This window comes from Chiroxiphia lanceolata, chromosome Z (assembly GCF_009829145.1).
Source record: "Chiroxiphia lanceolata isolate bChiLan1 chromosome Z, bChiLan1.pri, whole genome shotgun sequence".
Classification (NCBI taxonomy): Eukaryota; Metazoa; Chordata; class Aves; order Passeriformes; family Pipridae; genus Chiroxiphia; species Chiroxiphia lanceolata.
The window spans coordinates 52,869,477-52,886,770 of record NC_045671.1 but is presented as its reverse complement, the minus strand read 5'-3'; the positions used below and the strand labels follow the sequence as shown (position 1 = coordinate 52,886,770).

At 37.9% G+C, this 17,294-nt stretch overlaps 1 protein-coding gene across 6 annotated transcripts in view; it reads left to right on the top strand.

Annotated features, from left to right (window-relative positions):
- MCTP1 (multiple C2 and transmembrane domain containing 1) overlaps positions 1-17,294 on the top strand; it is a 183,504-nt gene that overhangs the window by 152,744 nt on the left and 13,466 nt on the right. Inside the window, exon 19 of one of the 6 annotated variants that reach the window (XR_004354543.1) lies at positions 14,233-14,408. The exons of the other annotated variants lie outside the window; for them this stretch is intronic. The gene's annotated coding sequence lies outside the window, so the exon portion shown is untranslated. The remainder of the gene's footprint in view (positions 1-14,232; positions 14,409-17,294) is intronic. 6 annotated transcript variants of the gene reach the window in all.

The following is a 17,294-nucleotide window of genomic DNA, read 5'->3' as shown; positions in this document are numbered from 1 at the left end:
CATTGTTAAAAAATTGGTGTTGTGTGGCAGCATCTAGAACACATCATGGCATGGTAGAGAGCAGAGTCTGCCTCTACTCAGGTGTCATCTACGAGCAGATTAAGAGGTAAGTTTGGCATAAATAAAGCTTGTGGACAAATACTGCACACAAGTGCTTTGCTGTGCATTCTGCATTTACTGATAACTACTAAAAAAGCTCCAAATGTCCAGGCTGCTCCTGGCTGCACTCCTAAGTCAAGCACTGGAACCAAGTGCCTGATAGAACAATGGTTTTTGTGTAGATTTATTGACTTTTCTATTGAGTTGCATGCCAAGACTACAGATGCCCACCCATGAGCCCTATGGGACCAGCTCTGAGTTGAGGAGGCTGGAGGAGCTAGAGCTGGAACAAGCAGGAAAAGTTGCACACATATGACAAGGAGAGCCCAAGGCCAGCACTTGGGCAGGAAGTCCTTGTGAGGAAGGACACTGAGACCTATGTCAGTAGAAGGCAGGGAGACAGGGATAGGCCACAAAGCCCCAGGTGGAGGTGTGCTGTGGTAACAGGCATGGATTTGGCATCCAATTAGGAATGTGTAGAGTTTACCCATATGTTAATTTCAGAGCAGTTGGCTTTGCCGTCTCAGTAGTTCTTTGAATGTGATCTTAGGTGTACAGTTTAGATAAACTTGAAAATCAGAATTTATGGCATATGGAAAAGCAATAACCAGTTGTTTTAGCACTCTGACTTAGTATTCAATGTGACTTAAGAAATGAGGAGGTATCTGTGTTATTTTCATGATCATCAAATACATGTTTGATTGGTTTGGGAGCAGGTGAAGTAATATGATAGCTTAATGTACAGCTGTAGCCGTCTGATGGTGCACTGTTTTTATTATTGTCTGAGTAACTACACCGGGATATTAGGTTTGTTTGTCACGGTGCTTACTGCCTGTGGTAGTTGAGCAAATTACTTTTCCACTGAGTTGACCCCAAAGTCCCAGACTTTTTCAGTCAAAACTCCTCAGATTTCATACACTGTTAACTCCTTTCCTTTTGTAATGGGTTATATTAAAGAAAATGTGTCACCTTTTGCACCATGTAATACTAAATCAGATCAGAATTAATGCACAATATGTCAGTGGAAATATAATATTACAGACCTGCTTATCTCAAGATAGCACATGGAAAAATAAACTTGAACAACTGACAGATTTACTCGATTCTGCAGACAGTTATTTGTAATTAATTGAGCTGAGAAATGTATATGGATTATTTTCATACATCTCAAAAAATATGTAAGAAAAATTGCCAGTAAATATTTACGTATTGTTTCTTTCTCTTTCTCCTATTTCCTTTCTCTTTTTATATTTTCTTGGTGTGCTCAAGTGCTAAAGTAACAGAGTCCAGGATGGGAAAAAGAAATTTTATCTTACCAAACTTTTTGTTCTGAAGGCTAGCAACTTTAGAAAAGCAAAATGGACACCACACCTTTATGTAATGTTATAGATACCTAATGCCACCTAGGTAACAGAGAGGTCTCAGAGAGAAGCATTCTTTTGAAAAAGTATTGCTTTCTGTTTTTCGTTAACAGTGTGAAAAAGTCAGAGCGGCATTGCTAATCTGAAGCTTTCTTGCAATCAGAAATAGTAATTTAAGATGCAACTGCTCAGCAGATCTGCTTTTTAGTATTTTGCACCAAAAAATGGTATGATTTCTCCTTCCCTCAGCATATGAAACAACTATGTGTTGCTATGCCTCTAATGTATAGTATTAGCTGCAATTTAAGATTAGGTATGGAAAAGCTGTTTGTTGACCTTTAATTACTGTTTGATTAAAATTTTAAATACCAATAGGGAAAGAGGAGATAGAAGCTCTTTAGAATGCCTTCTCTGCTCCTGAATAGGAGGCTAATTTGTAGCTGGATTATTGTTTTTTTAAATTTGGAGGGAACTTGAAATCGTATGTTCATATGCACCGAAACATCTTGTGTATTTTCTGTACTCCTAGAATTGCTTTCCTTACCACTCTCAAAGAACAAATGCTACCTGAATGTTCTAGATCAATACACAGCATATAGTGAAGATCAAGAAACTGTTTACTCAGCTATTTTTCTGAAGTTTAATACACACCGCTGCATTTTGACAGAAGAATGGTTTACATAGTAATGGTTTTAGTTTCTGGATTGTCTGTTAAAAATTAAGACTTTATAGTCTCTTCAGGGAATATTTGAAGCTACTTTATCTAAGATTACATTCTATAATGTTATAGACCAAGAGTCCATTTGTTACTAAGTATTTGTTTCATGCAGCTCTTACACTGTGTAATCATTTTCACCCATCTACCTCAGAATATATAGATTCAGAAGAAAATGTGTTTTAACATTATGATATTTTTAGAAAGAAAAACTTTATGCTGAATTTTGATGTCTTAGTACATAAATACAGAAATGTCATTGCTCGAAAGTGCTGAAAATTGTTTTTTTCCCTGGTGAAATGTTGTCTGTTTATTGAGAACATTGGAGGTTCTTTGTTCTTGAGACTGTCTGCCTTTGAACGGAAAGCGCAACAGTTTGGTCTGGAGCTGTGTTTTCCTCTGATGCCAGTCAGACTTTTTGTGGCTGCCATAGCACCAGAAAGGCCCAATCAAACACCAGCAGATTGAAAAGCAGTGCCTCATACTGTTGAAGCTCCGCAAAAGAATTTGGTGAGAAATCCCTTAGTAATGGAGTGGTTTGACAATGCATCTTTGAATCTGGTCAAAGAACCAGATTCAAAAAACCTCTCCTTGGGAGCCTGCTGGGAGAGTAATATAGACAAAGTTCAGCAAATTTTGTGATTCCAAATTAGTGTGATGAGGAGTTCAAGTGTCACTGCAGACAGAGTTTGTAGAAATACCATTTGCTCTTAAAAGCAGGTCAGCAAGCAAAAGTAGAACAATATACAAGATTTGATGAAGTATGTAGAACAAAGCTAAACTTTTTTCCAGATTACCCAATCAGAGTAATTATAAAACCTAGAGAGTGGTTATTGTGAGGGTTGGAGGAATTAGTTTTCATAATCTGAATAAGGAAAACATTCAGAAAAATAGTATTACCTTTTAAAAAGACTAAAAATAAAAGAATCTGCAGTCAGTGGGATCTTACTCCATATTCTTATTTCAATATTCCTTAAAATTTCAAGTAAGGTAATTTACAAGGATGATGCCTTGTAATGACTTCCAGGGAGTCAAAAAGTATATATTTCATTAAGGGTGAAACTCGATAGCAGACATATTGCTACAATCATGCTCGAAGTAATATTCTGCTGTGATTTTTTCCACCATATCTAGAGCGGGCTTAATCAAGGACAGAGAGAACTCCAGCACTGCCACACTACCTTGACCTACCTGAAGTGTTCTTTCCCTTTGGAGGTGTCAATATCCAGACACTATACATGTCTTCAGGGCACTATGAATGTCTCTATTCAGAGTTGTATTCTAACAAAGCGGATAAGGACACAAGGCAGGAGCACAGCCAGAGCCTTGACACAGGTTTAAAATGTATGATATACTAGACCAGGTTACTTGCTGTTAGGACACTGACAAGTTTTTGTGCTTAGGAAAACTTTATTTTCTTCCTTCTCCCTCCTCTTTTCCATGTATAATACGTCCTACTCTTATGCTCTAGGAGAAAATAGGTATTCTGATTAGATATGCTAAATTATCTCCACCATAAACTTCATATAATTCACAGCATTTGGTGATTGCTGTTGTTTTTCAGGTTTAGGTGTCTATTTAAACCACTTCAATGGTGGCTGAGGTTTTTAGAATGTTCATTCAAAGTAGTAACAGTAAGGAAAATTAAATGTGGTATGGATGAGTTTAAAACACAGTGCTGCAAAAAACCCCAACCTTTTCTTTTACTCCATGAGATTAGACAAGGTGGGGAGGGGAGAGTTCTGTGCGACTCTTGTCACTGGAATCGGCCGAGGGATTTCTGTGGTGTAAATGGAATATAAAAAAGTTTGAAACAAATGACCACGCAGAAGGGTATAATAAGTAGTAGCCTATTGCCACTGAGCAGATCTTAACCCTTCTGACTGTGGGACTGCATGTGATGACACAGTGCTGTACACAGTAGTACCCTCATACTTCAAAGAGTTTTTTAGGCACTCACAAAATGCAGCTAGGGAAACAACATGGCAACAGCTGGGGAGGGTAAATAGGGCCTATGCATAAAATAAAAAAATTAACAATGATTCCCAGCTGTGAAGAAGGTGCCTAATTTTTTTTATACTTTTTTGAGAAGTGGTGCCCATTTTACTTTGCTGTAACTGGGTTTGCACTGTTACTTTGCATCCTCAGAGGTAATTGATAACTTTGCATTTAATGCTTTTTGCTTTCTTCACCCACCTTCTCTGGTGCAGCTAATTTTTTTTTGCCCCCTGTTTCAAGGTAGACTCGTCCTCTGGGGATGCTAGGACCCACTAGACTCTGCTCAGGCAGGAACCCCCCTCCCCTTCTTAGGGCAAACAACAAAAAAGTCTTAATAATGGTCATTAATTATTGATATTAATAATATTACTTATTAATGTTAATACTGCTACTAATAAAGAGTTTGAGCCATCTCTTTGTGGGGGGGACCAATCTCAAACACATCGCTGGAAGGGCACCTAGTCAGGCTGTGCTATTTACAGGAGCCATGGAATCTTCCCTACATTCCCTTTGTATTATTATAACATAACAGGGGTATCTCCCAGGTACTGGAGGAAGATGCTTTGCACATTACACGTCTGTGCTCCCTTGTTTTTAAATAAGGCTCGTTAGTGAACTCCCTCCCTTTCTCTTCCCTGTAGCACTATATTAATATTTTCCACCACATTTATATTTTCACCTGCACAGAAATCAAAAGCAGTAAAGTCAATACAAAGGGAGTGATATTTCAAGGCCAAGGAGGTGCAGTAAGATGCCATGTGGGAGGTTTGTGCTCAGGAGTGCTGGCTTTGACAGAACTTGGAGTTTGTGTGAGGGTGAAGCTTAGTACCTCAGGAGGAGGAGGAAGAAATTCTTGCAAAGTTTAGGGCCACTGACTGGCAGTATCTGATTTCTACACTCTTCCGTCATATAAATAAAAAGTAAGCAAACTGAAAAACACACAAAAACCACACAAACCCCGACAACAAAGAAACAAACCCACAATACAAACAAACAAAAAACCATGCTGTTGTGTTTTGATATGTAAAAAGGGGGTTCTCATGTGATTTTCAGTTTGAGGTCCAGTTGAAAGTATTCAGATTTCCTCTCTTCCCCAAGAACACTGGAGCTATTCTTACATGTTTGCCAATTCACACTTCGAAATTTTTATTACACAGTTGTACAATGGCATGTACAAAAACATAGTTCAACCAAAGAAAACGTAAAATATGTGTTATTACATCAGTATTGGTGCAAGTGATTAGTGTTACAGCCATGTGCATACCATGCCTTCTCTTGGTCGTAGTGTCCATAATCAGAAAGAAACATAGTTAAATTACCCACTTATTCATCTGGAATGAGAAGCCAAAAATGGAATTTGCAAGGTTTTTTCCATCTTTTTTTCCATCTAAAAGAAATCAGTTCTGTAGCTGGAAAATGCTTATGTGACCCTGTTTGTTTAGAAACTTTATTGAAGTTTATTTTTAGTATATAGTTGAGGTTGGTTTTCATATCTGTGCAATCCTTTTTAGCAAGCAGTGATCTGTACTTCTCAGTGCATTTTCTCTAAGTGACAATATCAGTAGTTCCATGATTATTGGTTTCTTGTTCTCCTGCTACTCTTTGGAAACATTTTAACACAAGTGCAAGTGTGTCAAATAATAAACAGGACAGGTTCCAGCTTGTAGAACAGTCGTGTGTGTATTGTATATGCTTAATTTTCATATTATCTTTTGCTCTCTGTTCTGACTCAAACTCCTCTTTGAGTTCCACAAAACATTTTAAAGGTTTTTTTATTGTCATACATTTGTGTGAAATGATGAAGAGTTGTCCTACCTACTATTTTGATAACTCAAAAGGAAAATGATGGTATATGTATTTAATTCTGCTATTATTTTTATTAAGTTCTTGATACTAATGCTGTTTCAGCAGCAAGTTCCACCAATGAGTTTTGCATTGTATGCAAAAAAAGAATTTACTTTTATCAGCTTTACTTCTACTGCCTCTTAATGGAACATTTCTCTCTACAGTCTTATAAGAGTAATTAAAAGTCTTGATTTTCTTTCTCTAAACCATTATCTTGAATATCTTTATTATGTTCGTTCCTCTGCGTAAATTAAAATGTCCTCATACTTTTTGTTACTCATTGTCTTAATTTTCCTCACATAATTTTTTATTATTTCATAAACTCGTGTTTGCTTTTCTGAATCTGCATTTCTATTTTTTAGTTTGGATTCAGTACTTCAGCTGAAATTATCACATTTATATAATGGCACTAGGTAAAGTTAAACTACTAGTGTTAGTAATGAATTTAACTTTATTATATTCCATGGAAATTTGACATGACTTCTTTAAGTAATTCTGTCATCTATAAACTTGGCATCTCAACCTTCCTTCTTTTCGATTTAGATAATGAATATATTAAACATCATCTCTAGTGCCAAATTTTTTAATAGTTTACAATTAATCTTTTGGTGTATATATTTATATGCTATTTTACTTCTTTCTCCTTGCACAGTTATTTTGATATCCTTTTTCTTTTAGGAACAGTCTAAAAGATTTCTTTGAAGCACAGTGTAAATTGTCATTTGCCTTCTCATTGTTGATTCGACTGGTTTTAAATTCTAAAAAGTTTAAAGAAATTCGTAATAAAGAAAAGTTCTGTGTATGGTATTAGGAACTTTTAAAAACAGCCTATCCAAGTGCCTTGGATTTAAGCTCTACTCCTAATTTCTTGTATGTGTGTTTGTTATGGAAGAACCCAGGGAAGTTTCCACTGGGTTTGTCTGCTTCAAATCATGTTGGTAAAAGAAGTTGTAGAAAAAAATCAACCAGACGAATAATAACAAATTATCAGGACTGGATGGTGTTTGCCTAAAAACTCTCAAGGAACCTGGAGGGAAATAGTTGAACCACTAATAGTGATGTGGGTTCTTGAAGCTTATATAGGTCCAACATGAGAGTGGTTGAACTCAGGGAAGAAAAAGCCATTGAGAGTTGCTTGGAACAAGCAGCTGTGGAAACTCCTGAACCACAGTTCTCTGAAAGCTTATGAAATATTTTAAGAAGTTGCTTTACCTGTTTGTCTTTAACTTGCTAATTTCTGCTCTTGACCGCTATGTTTCTGTACAGGTGTATGCTCACCCAGTGCTGTGCGTGAGCTGTCCTTTGATGTCAAGGAACTGTAGCACTGTCAGGGTATTTCTAAATATCACACAAAGCTGGCCCTTTGCCAAAAACTGTTTTAATCCAGTAGAGTTGCTTATTGCAGCCTCTGAGCTAACTGGTGTGTCACAAAGTCTAAATACCACAGGTGTTTATGTGTGTAATCCCAAACTGTCAGGCAAGAATAGCACAGCTCTTCTTCTAGAGGAATGGCACATGCTCTTTTCCATGCTTTTTTGGGGAAAAGGTTAAATATGATATCATCTCCCAGCCAGTTGTTTCCTATGATGATAAAAATTTCACATCCCTTCTCCCTATTTACTTAGTATCAGTGTGCCCCAGATATGACAATGTGCAGATCCAGGAGAATTAATGAAATCTATGGAAAGCAGGCACACAGGAGAAAAAAGACATTTTACAATGGCAGCTTTATTCCCTGCTGTTGTTGGACTGCAGCTAGGTACTGAGTTTGCAACCAAGGCTGAAATGCATTTCAACTTTATTTACTAGACAATAAATAATACAAAGACTGTTTGCTGAAATTTGAAGAAGAGAGCTGTCATTGTATTCTTGCAGTGTGGCTGGTGGTTGTTGCTTTTCTGAGTGTCATAGAAACAAGCAATGAGTTTAAAATTTTGGAAGAAGCAAACCTTTTTAAGTATGGTGGCCTAATTTGTCTTCTCTGCTTAAAAGGCCTATGGGAATAAAATAGGGTTTCCTAAACAGGCTTCACCTTGTTAGGGATGATGCAGTATATAACACCCTCCATCAGAAAGCAGTGGTGGAGTTGGAGAAGCAGGAGATGGCACGGTGCTCCTGCATCTGTGGACTGCTGGTTCCAGCAAACCTTTGAAGCTGATGTCCTTCTACATGGATCCCTGGCTTTTGTGAAAATGATGGAAAAGGAGTAGGAATTTAGGAAGGAAGAGATGGTCTCCAGTTCTCTTTACTATTCCATGTTTCCTCTCCTAAAAATCATTCCGTGTTCAAAAGTGTCCCCTTCCAGCAGGTGTGCATCGTGGGTTGAACACCAACTCTTTTGCAGCTTTTCAAGCTAAGTGCTGTTGGGTGCCCCTTTTTGCCCATTCTAGAGTGTGTCTCATTCATTCATTTGCTTAATGCCCAATATCCACTTTGAACTGTGAAACAGCAATGATTTGTTAGCTTGCTGTCAGCTGCAGGTTTCTCAGCCCTCCTCCTCTGGTGTCTGTTGATCTTTAAAATCTATAAGCAATATACAAGTTAGGAGATGATGGGAAAATAGTAAATTAGGGAAGTGGTGATGTTAAAGTACTTTGTTTATTTGTTTCTTTAGGAAAGTAGGTAAATTCCTTTCAATACTTATTTTTTTTTATCTTGTGTATACTAGGTATATTTCAGCTGGGTTTTTTCTTCTTTGGTTGCAGGATTTAGTATAAAGAGTATCATCCGTGATTCAGTATGCTTCCTATGTCATGAGTGCTCAGTGTCCAAGTTGATGTTGCCCAAAGAACAGCAAATTTTTGTGTTTCCTACCATTATTTTTTCAGCTGTTATCCCAGCAATCATCTGTATCTTGTATTACATTTTAACAAAACTTTGCTTTCCTTTTTCTTTCTAAAGCATCTCCATTCATTATTAGTTTAACTAAGCAAGTGTCATTATTCAGTTCTAAAAGTAAATTCACCTAAAGTGATAGGAGACAAGTTGGTAGCCTTTCTTATTAACATCTTTTATTGTAACATAACAGATATATACATTCAAAGCCTTTGCCTAAGCTACAAATATTTGTTTTTCTGGGAGAAAATAGACATTTGAGAAAATAAGTGTCTTTGAGCTACTTGTTTTCTTTCTGGTGTTGTAGTCTGCAGTGCATCACCAGAATGTGAACACGTCTTGCAGTTTTCGGTCAGAGTATGATTCACTGTGGTCAAGCATATAAATATGTGCTTTTTTCCTTCTAAGAAATTAGCTACCTGAAACGTATTTGAAATGAATGTAGAACAGATTATTGTAGTGGGTAGACATTAAAATAACATTGTTACAGATTGCCCTTTGTTGTGATTTTTGCATATTCATAGTACCACTTCACTAGATGGCTCAGCTTTAGGTCTTTGCCAGAATTTTAATGCTTCCTAGTAAATGAAAAGGGTTGGGGGTTTTTTTCCTGATTTCAGTAAAGTAAGCATACAGAGAAAATAGGTAATGGAGCCTTTCCAGGCTTTTCTCAAGATTTTCTCAAAAGAGACCCTAGAATTCTTGGTTTACTCATCACTTCTTGCCCACTGTACCCCCAGAATATTTGCAGCATCATTTTCTAGGTGCTGCTCTTTTCTTCCTTTTTATATTGCTTTGGCTCAAATGCCAAATTATTTTTCTACACTATGTCATTTTCCAAAAGCACAGCCTGAACATTTATCCAGGGGAATTTTGTAAAAAATTGATTGCTTTGTCTTTCTTTCTTTTTCTTTCTTTTTTCTTTTTCTTTCTTTCTTTCTTTTCTTTCTTTCTTTCTTTCTTTCTTTCTTTCTTTCTTTCTTTATTTCTTTCTTTATTTATTTCTTTATTTCTTTCTTTATTTTTCTTTATTTCTTTATTTATTTCTTTCTTTCTTTCTTTCTTTCTTTCTTTTTCTTTCTTTCTTTCTTTCTTTCTTTCTTTTTTTCTTTTCCTTTCTTTCTTTCTTCCTTCCTTCCTTACTTCCTTCCTTTTTATTAATATTTGATAGATTCCTTGGATAATTGTGGCTGCCATTTGATATGTGTAGTTATATATGCATCATCTTTGGAACATCACTTAGTCTTTCCTTTTCAATCTCAAACTGCTTCCAAGATTACTTTCTTTAAACATTCGGCTCATACAAAGAATGCCACTCAGACCTCATGTGTTACTTATCTTCATCTTCATTGCTATAGGTTTGTTTTTAGAGTGAACTATTTCAGATAATCTACACTTACCAGTTTAGCTGAGTGTAAGGTGTAACATTTTTCTTTTCCAGATCATATTCCTTAAGAGAGGAGTTTTGGATAGTGATTGATCACTTGACAGCAGTCAAGTGTTTCAGATTTTAGGGTTGGTTTGTTAACTGGTGTAGACTGTCTGGGCTCTGTTGACCTGAGCATATAAGTCTCTGTGAACAGGTGCTCTTTACAGTGTCCCCAAGAAAATAGTTTTGTTTGCTTTTCTCAAAGCAACTTGCCATTGAGTTGAATCACTGGAATCCAAAGCCATTTTACAATGGCAATTTTACTAATTTTGGGTTAGTTATTCCAAAGGAGCACTGTTTGGGCAGCAAATACCAATGGTAAAGACATTTCTGTAGTCTTCTGCTCGGCAGTCTGCTTGACCAGGGCCATGCAATTTCATCCCAAAGCTGTATGCACCTGTATGAGTAAGGAAATTTCAGTGTATGGAATCTCTTGATTTCTATCAACCAAAAACATGAGCAATCCAAGGTGTGATCACATGAATTTTGAAATACAATATTACTTTTTTCTGTGTTTGATCGAAGGATTTTCTTAATAGCAGGGAGTCTGAGAGAAATATCAGAGCAATAGGCTTTTGGAGATGAGTATTTCCACCTGGACACTAAAGAAGGGAGGGTGTAAAACTCCTGTCACCAATCTATAGTAATAGGCAGCTTTGGTGCCTAGAGAAAGACCACATTCCTCCTTCTGAGAGAATAATTCATATTAACTCTAAAATAGAATCTAAGACTGGAATGCTGGATCAACTGTTAGATCAATATTTGACTGCTTTTGCTGTCTCCCATGATGGCAGTTCATGTAGTGATGGTGACAACTTTGAGGTTACACTTCCTTTGAGGTAGTCCTGCACTGGAGATGTAGGTCTTTGGGCAGAAGCAGCAGCAGCTATTCCTTAGGCTTGCCAGGTCTGGTCAAGAAGTACGTGTAAAATCATTATCTCTGTTTGTTCAGGTGCGTGATTTACATAAGAGTTCTAAGATCACAGTGTCCGATCAACACAGGACTGGGAAACTTCCAGAGACAGTAATCTAGATCTGAATCTAAATGCAGAGTTTTATGCAAGGATAGTGTCCTAGCCCAGTGTGGAGGTGATCTTGAATAGTCAGTCTTGTCCTCTGCCAAAAAGCACATTTATCATTTTCATAATCTTTACAAGGAGAAAATGAAAATTACATTCTATGTACACTAAAACATCAAATTAACTTTTACATCTGCTATATTCAAGAAATTTAAAAACTGTAACCGAGTTTTTAAAAGACTGTAACTCCAGGAGTACTTCATAATCTTCCTTGCATATCAATTAGTGACAACCATACAGACATTTATTGAGAGATAAATTTTCAGGCTACTTTAAACTTTCAAAACAGAGCACTGTATTATTTTGATGGAGCTCTTGTTGATAACAAGTGAACAACAAAAATATATGTGTATGATATAGATAAGCATCTCAACCATTCAGGTGTTTTGCTAACCACAGTTTTTCAGCATTCCCTTTCTCTGTCTTTTTCTCTCATGCAGAATTTTTACACTAGCTGTATGTCTTGTTTTCACTCCACTATCCTTCCAGGCTCTTGCATAGCAAGATTGTTCTTATTTAAAATAACTCTTTCTGATAGAACTTGCAGGCTCTTTCTTTGTATTTTTAGGATTATTAGACCTTTGAGATTTAACTTTTACATCTGTCATCCCTCACGTTTGTATAACAGAACTCGAAGAGCTGCATTAATGAGCACTTCTTTAATTTTCCATTCAGTGTAGGGTAAACACTGTTTGAACCACTGGAATTTACAAATTCAACTGTAAAATCACGGCCAAAGTTTGTTCCTTAGTAGCACATCAGGACCATATTCTAACTAAATTAGCTATTGCAAACAACTGATGCACAATATACCAATATACTGTCAGATAACATCTCTGTGGCTGGATACAAAAGGAGCATTAATGAGATCACTGTCAAGTTGCAGTGTTGTTCTGTCTCAAGTAAAGTAAGACATACTCTCTTCCCTACTTCAAATATAGTTGAACAGGGTGAAGAGGCAAAAAAAGACATCCGAAATGAGGTGTATTCTCATCATCTCAATGCTTAACTGCACAGTGCTTTAGATCTATAAGTTTCCTTCCAAAATAAGGTCAAGAAGGGCATGGCAAAATTTGGCATTGTTAACTTTTTGTCCCTGAATCTATCACCATGAACAAACAAGCTTCCACCCTTTTCAAGTAATATATCTGCTTAGAGTATATATGAAATGAACATCACATAAAACTTTAGCATTAGTCAAAAAAAGTGTCATGCAAGGAAAATTTAAATTTTTGTTTCCTCCTACTAGATGGCTCTTCAGTGAAATGGCACGTCGCTCCGTAAACTGGTTTTGTTTGCCTTCATGTTTCTGTCTTTTGTATGGAGTGCAGTCTTTACAGAATTAAAACGTGCAGTGAAGGGGAGATCAGGATGGAACATACTTAAAGATACGTGGAATGTAATAGGGAGGGAGAGAAAATAAAAATCACTAGCGAAAAAACTCACTTTAAAAATAGTTTACCTAAGAATTGCTATTACGGTGTTCTTTCCCTACTCTTTGGGAATTTGCAACATCATCTTTTTTCCCCTAGAATTATTGCCGTAGCTCTTGATTTCCCCACTGGCCCCCCGATTTTATATTTCTGTTTTAGCCCTGCAGCAGTTCATTACACATGAAAAAGTCTAATTCATTACATACATGGTAGTGCCAAAAAGTCACAGAAGGTTCAAAATTATTTTTATCAATTCTCGGTGTATGTTTGAGGAATAACAGATTGTTGTAATATTCACACAGAATCACAAAATTGTTAGGATTGGAAGGGACCTCTGGAGATACGTAGTCCGGTGCCCCTGCTAAGGCAGGGTCACCTAGAACAGGTTATTCATGCTTACAGGTGTGATGTCTTCATAAACAGTGAGTCTTCAGTGTTTTCACCCACATGTTTATATAGTTTTTATTTTGCCTACTTTTTACTGTTTTAAATATGGAATGCTTACTAGACAGTAACAGTGTATTGCTTCTTTCTTTAATAATCATGACCACAAATAGGATTTCTTTCTGTAATACCCTACTCTTCCAATTACTGTGTGGTTTTCTCTGTATTTTAAAATCCTCAGCCTAGTTTCGATTTAGGGATGAGCAATTAGTTTCAGACCTCATCTTTATACACACATAAAGACCCATGTTAGCAAGTAGACTTTAGAGATGACATATTGAGCATTTGTAAACAGCTGATAGTATCTGAAAAATGTGGTCGCTGAAGGTGTGGTGCCAGGTAATATGGGCATAGTTGAAGACCAAAGTTTAAAATCTCAGTTCTGGTTATCTATGTTACCCAGGGATTCAACGTCCAATGTGAAATATTGCCAGTGCTTTATGGAAGCCTGCTCCCGTTGTTCTTTTTCAGGGTGGAAGGAGTACCAAACAGGTCGTCTATTTTGTTGATGCTGAGGAGAGAACATATGCTGGTACCTGTCTGCCTGGCGTGCCATCTGTCACTGCTTTAAAAAAATGGAAGTCTCAAAGCTTAGGAGCTGGTTTACTGGAAGGGTGGAAACTTCTAAGTCTTTAAAGTCCCACTGCAAAGTTTTAAAGTCTCCAATAGTCTTTCCATACTTTTTCAGTTTAAGAAATGGCAGGAACAATGGTATTGTGGTATTCCACAAGTGACAGCCTGCAAGAGGGAAGGGCAGTAAAAATAACTCTCTCAGTTCATTACAGGATGTAACGGAGGAGGCCACTTCCAGGTGCTATAGATCATTCCCAGGTGACCCCATGCACCTTTCCAGGTCCTACAGATCATTCTCTTTACCTCATGATCTCAATTCCACAGTCAGTTTTAAGATAACAATATCATTATGGTTGTCTGTCCTCATTCTATTTACCTGAGAATATGGTAAAATAATAACTTATCTCTATATCCGTCACAGAAGCCCTTTGATAGAGATTCAGAAGACTTAAAGGAGATCAAATGTCTCGAGAACTGGAATAATGTTGGCTTATGTCCTGGTTGCAGAGAGGGGGCAGAGTTTTGAGCCATCAGGCATGGTTGGTATTCCATACCACCCATGTCATTGCTGGGGATCGTGAAGGGGAGAAGAAAAAGGTGAGTACACACCTGAAGTGTGCCGTTTTGTTCCGTCTCTTCCTCGGGGAAGTTGCCGGGACCAGGCCTGCGGACTCTGTCCTTCTGCCACCACCCATCCCTTCTCATACATTGGGAAGAACACAATTCCAAGCAGCAAACACAGCTGAGCCCAGTGGAGTGCACCCATGCCAAGGCACCAGTGCAGGAAGCAGCCATGGGGAATGGAGCACTGGAGGCAAGCTCGAGCCCCAGCTGAGTCCAACCCAAGCTGAAAGGAGCTGAGCCAAGCCATAGGCACTGAGCCAAAAGGAGCAGCACGGAGCTGGGTAGAGCTGAGTAGAGTCAAGCCAGGCCAGTCAGGGAGGTGTGGCACGGTGTGGACAATCCAGCTTTTGGGTGTTTATCTGTCACTGTTTTTTGTTGGCTTGGGCTTAGGGTCAGGGAACACCAGGCGTGGAAACATCCACCATCTTGTCTTTGCCTCAGCAGCCACACAAAACTGAGTTGAGGTGCTGAGCACTTTCGGTGTGTAAATCGCCCTCTGTTTTGCATACTTTTATTATTAATGTCGTTGTTGTTATTGTTTATTTCTCATCTCATTGCTGTTTGTTTTCAGTTATCTCAACACAGAGTCTCTGCCTTTGTCCCTCTCTCACTAGAGGGGGTGGGACGAAAGGGAGCAGTTTGTTTGGAGTTTAATTCCCAGCTGATTTTAAAGCACCACAATTAACTACCTTCCTGTTAGTGAGCTTGCCAGAAAGCAGTAGTTAGAGTCTTAAGAGGTAATTGCCGAGGTGGGGTTTTGAGCAGTGACGAGACCATAGGCCAGTATTCTATAGTCTCTGTCTGCATGCTCTTCCTGGGATGTACTAATGACTCCTACCAGTAAAGGAGTAATGTGTTTCCTACTGATGCTTTTGGATTTATTTTAGCAGAAAAGGTCTGCCAGGGTACTGCAGTTCTGTGCATAGCTCAGTCTCATTCATGCTAGGGGATGACGTGGGTGCCTTTTCATGGGCTCTACTTTGGACACCAATTATTAGATGAAAAAATCTGAAGAGTTTCCTCATGGAAGTAGTATTCTTCTGTTCAAGCAATAGAGATTTATAGGCTTGTTACTAAAAGTCAGGGGGTGATTAGAGGGATTCCTCAGTGATAACAGCAGGGCTATGCTTTTGTGGCTACAGGTAGTGCAGTATGACACAAGCTAAGAAGAGTTCATGTGTCTTCTGGTGGCCAAGTGACAGGACATTGCACTTACAGCATACCAAAATGGTGTGCTTGCTCTCAGTGGTGACTTTGTATCCTCTCTCTCTACCTATCCCAAGTTAATCTCGCTTTGCCTTGATTCCTGTGGTTTGTGCAGAGGGGCTTTATCATACCAGCTTGGGCAATGAGGGTTATTTTTAGGAGGTCCATATGAAGTTTTTTTCCTGGACAGCCTCTTGAAAAATTTCAACATTTACTTCTATTCTTGGAACACTCCTATTATTTTGTTTTTATGATCTGTGCCTTTGTCTCCAAACAAGCAGTTATTAATAGGACAGTTATCCACCATAAAATGTTCAGAGTTTTACTCTTTTAACTTAAAGTTTTGCTTTTTCCCCTGGCTTAAATCCATTACCTTTATCAGAGTTTACTTTTGAGTCTGGCTTGTTTGTTTCTCCTGTTTTCCCAGTCTTTTGAAATGTTTATTTTGTATATTCATTTTCACTTGGAGACGAGAGAGGTTTGATGTTAGAGATATAATCCTTACCTAAATCACACTTTTTTGGTCATGGAATTGGAAGCACAATCTGCTGAATAAAGAGACTCTCACAATATGGGTTGATTCAGGTTTTCATGTGAATTAGCTCCACATAGTCTAGAGTGACTCATTTACTTTGTTTCGCTTCAGTTTCACCAAATGTAAAATATGATTATGACTGAAAATCAGTATGCAAATGTTAAGTATTACTATTGGCCAAACAGCATATCAATCTTAAATCTACAATTTCCTATGAAAGTGGAGGAAGACATAGTCTGTCTGTACTTTGGGTTTTTTCCCTTTTTTAAATTCAAGTCAGACTATCAACATCAATTTGATTTTGCTTGCACGGTTTGTGCTTAAAGCCATCCCCTAGCAAACATCTTGCTTTTCAGATACCTTAAGCCTACTGCAAACAAACAAATAATGCAAATGAAATAGTAATAAAGTTACTGTTAGCTCTGTATAACAAATATTGTCTACTATTTAAATGACAGTTATTTTCAGAAACTTGGCAATTGTAGTCATGCAAACAATGAAATTGATTCCAGTCACAGCCCATCTTTCTATAGAAAGGAAATACCGGTAGTGTTTTAAAAATGGATTATTAAGAACCTTGGTTTACTCGAGGTGGCTCATGTGTTGTATTTGCTAACACAGCATCTTGCTGGAAGAAAATAAGTGCAGCTTTTCCCTAGCGAGATTATTTTTTCCACAAATCTCTGGAGCAGGAAATAAAAAACAGCTAATAGTTGAGGGGTGTGTGGAATTCGTTTAAGCAAAGCTGAACCATGATCCTTCTGACTGCCTCCTCTTTCCTGTGCTGTTTTTTCTAATCCTGCCTTGGAGTATGTCAACAAATCTCTGTAAAGCTCAGAAAGTGCAGGGGGGTGGAAACTGTGATCCTTTCTCTGTCTCTTTCTGTCTTTGGTGTTTTTGTGGGGAGTGATTTAAGCTGATGTATTTTCAAACTGTCCTTGTTCTGGTCAGGACAAGGTTAATTTTTTGCAGTAGCCAGGAGTGGGCATGGCCAGGACCTGGAGTTATTCTATACCACCTCATGTCATTGCTGGGGGTGGGCAGAAGGTACTCTTTTCCAGGGAAAAAGGATTTCTTCCAGTTGAGTTTCCGAGCTGGAGGAAGCAGCTGGGTAACAC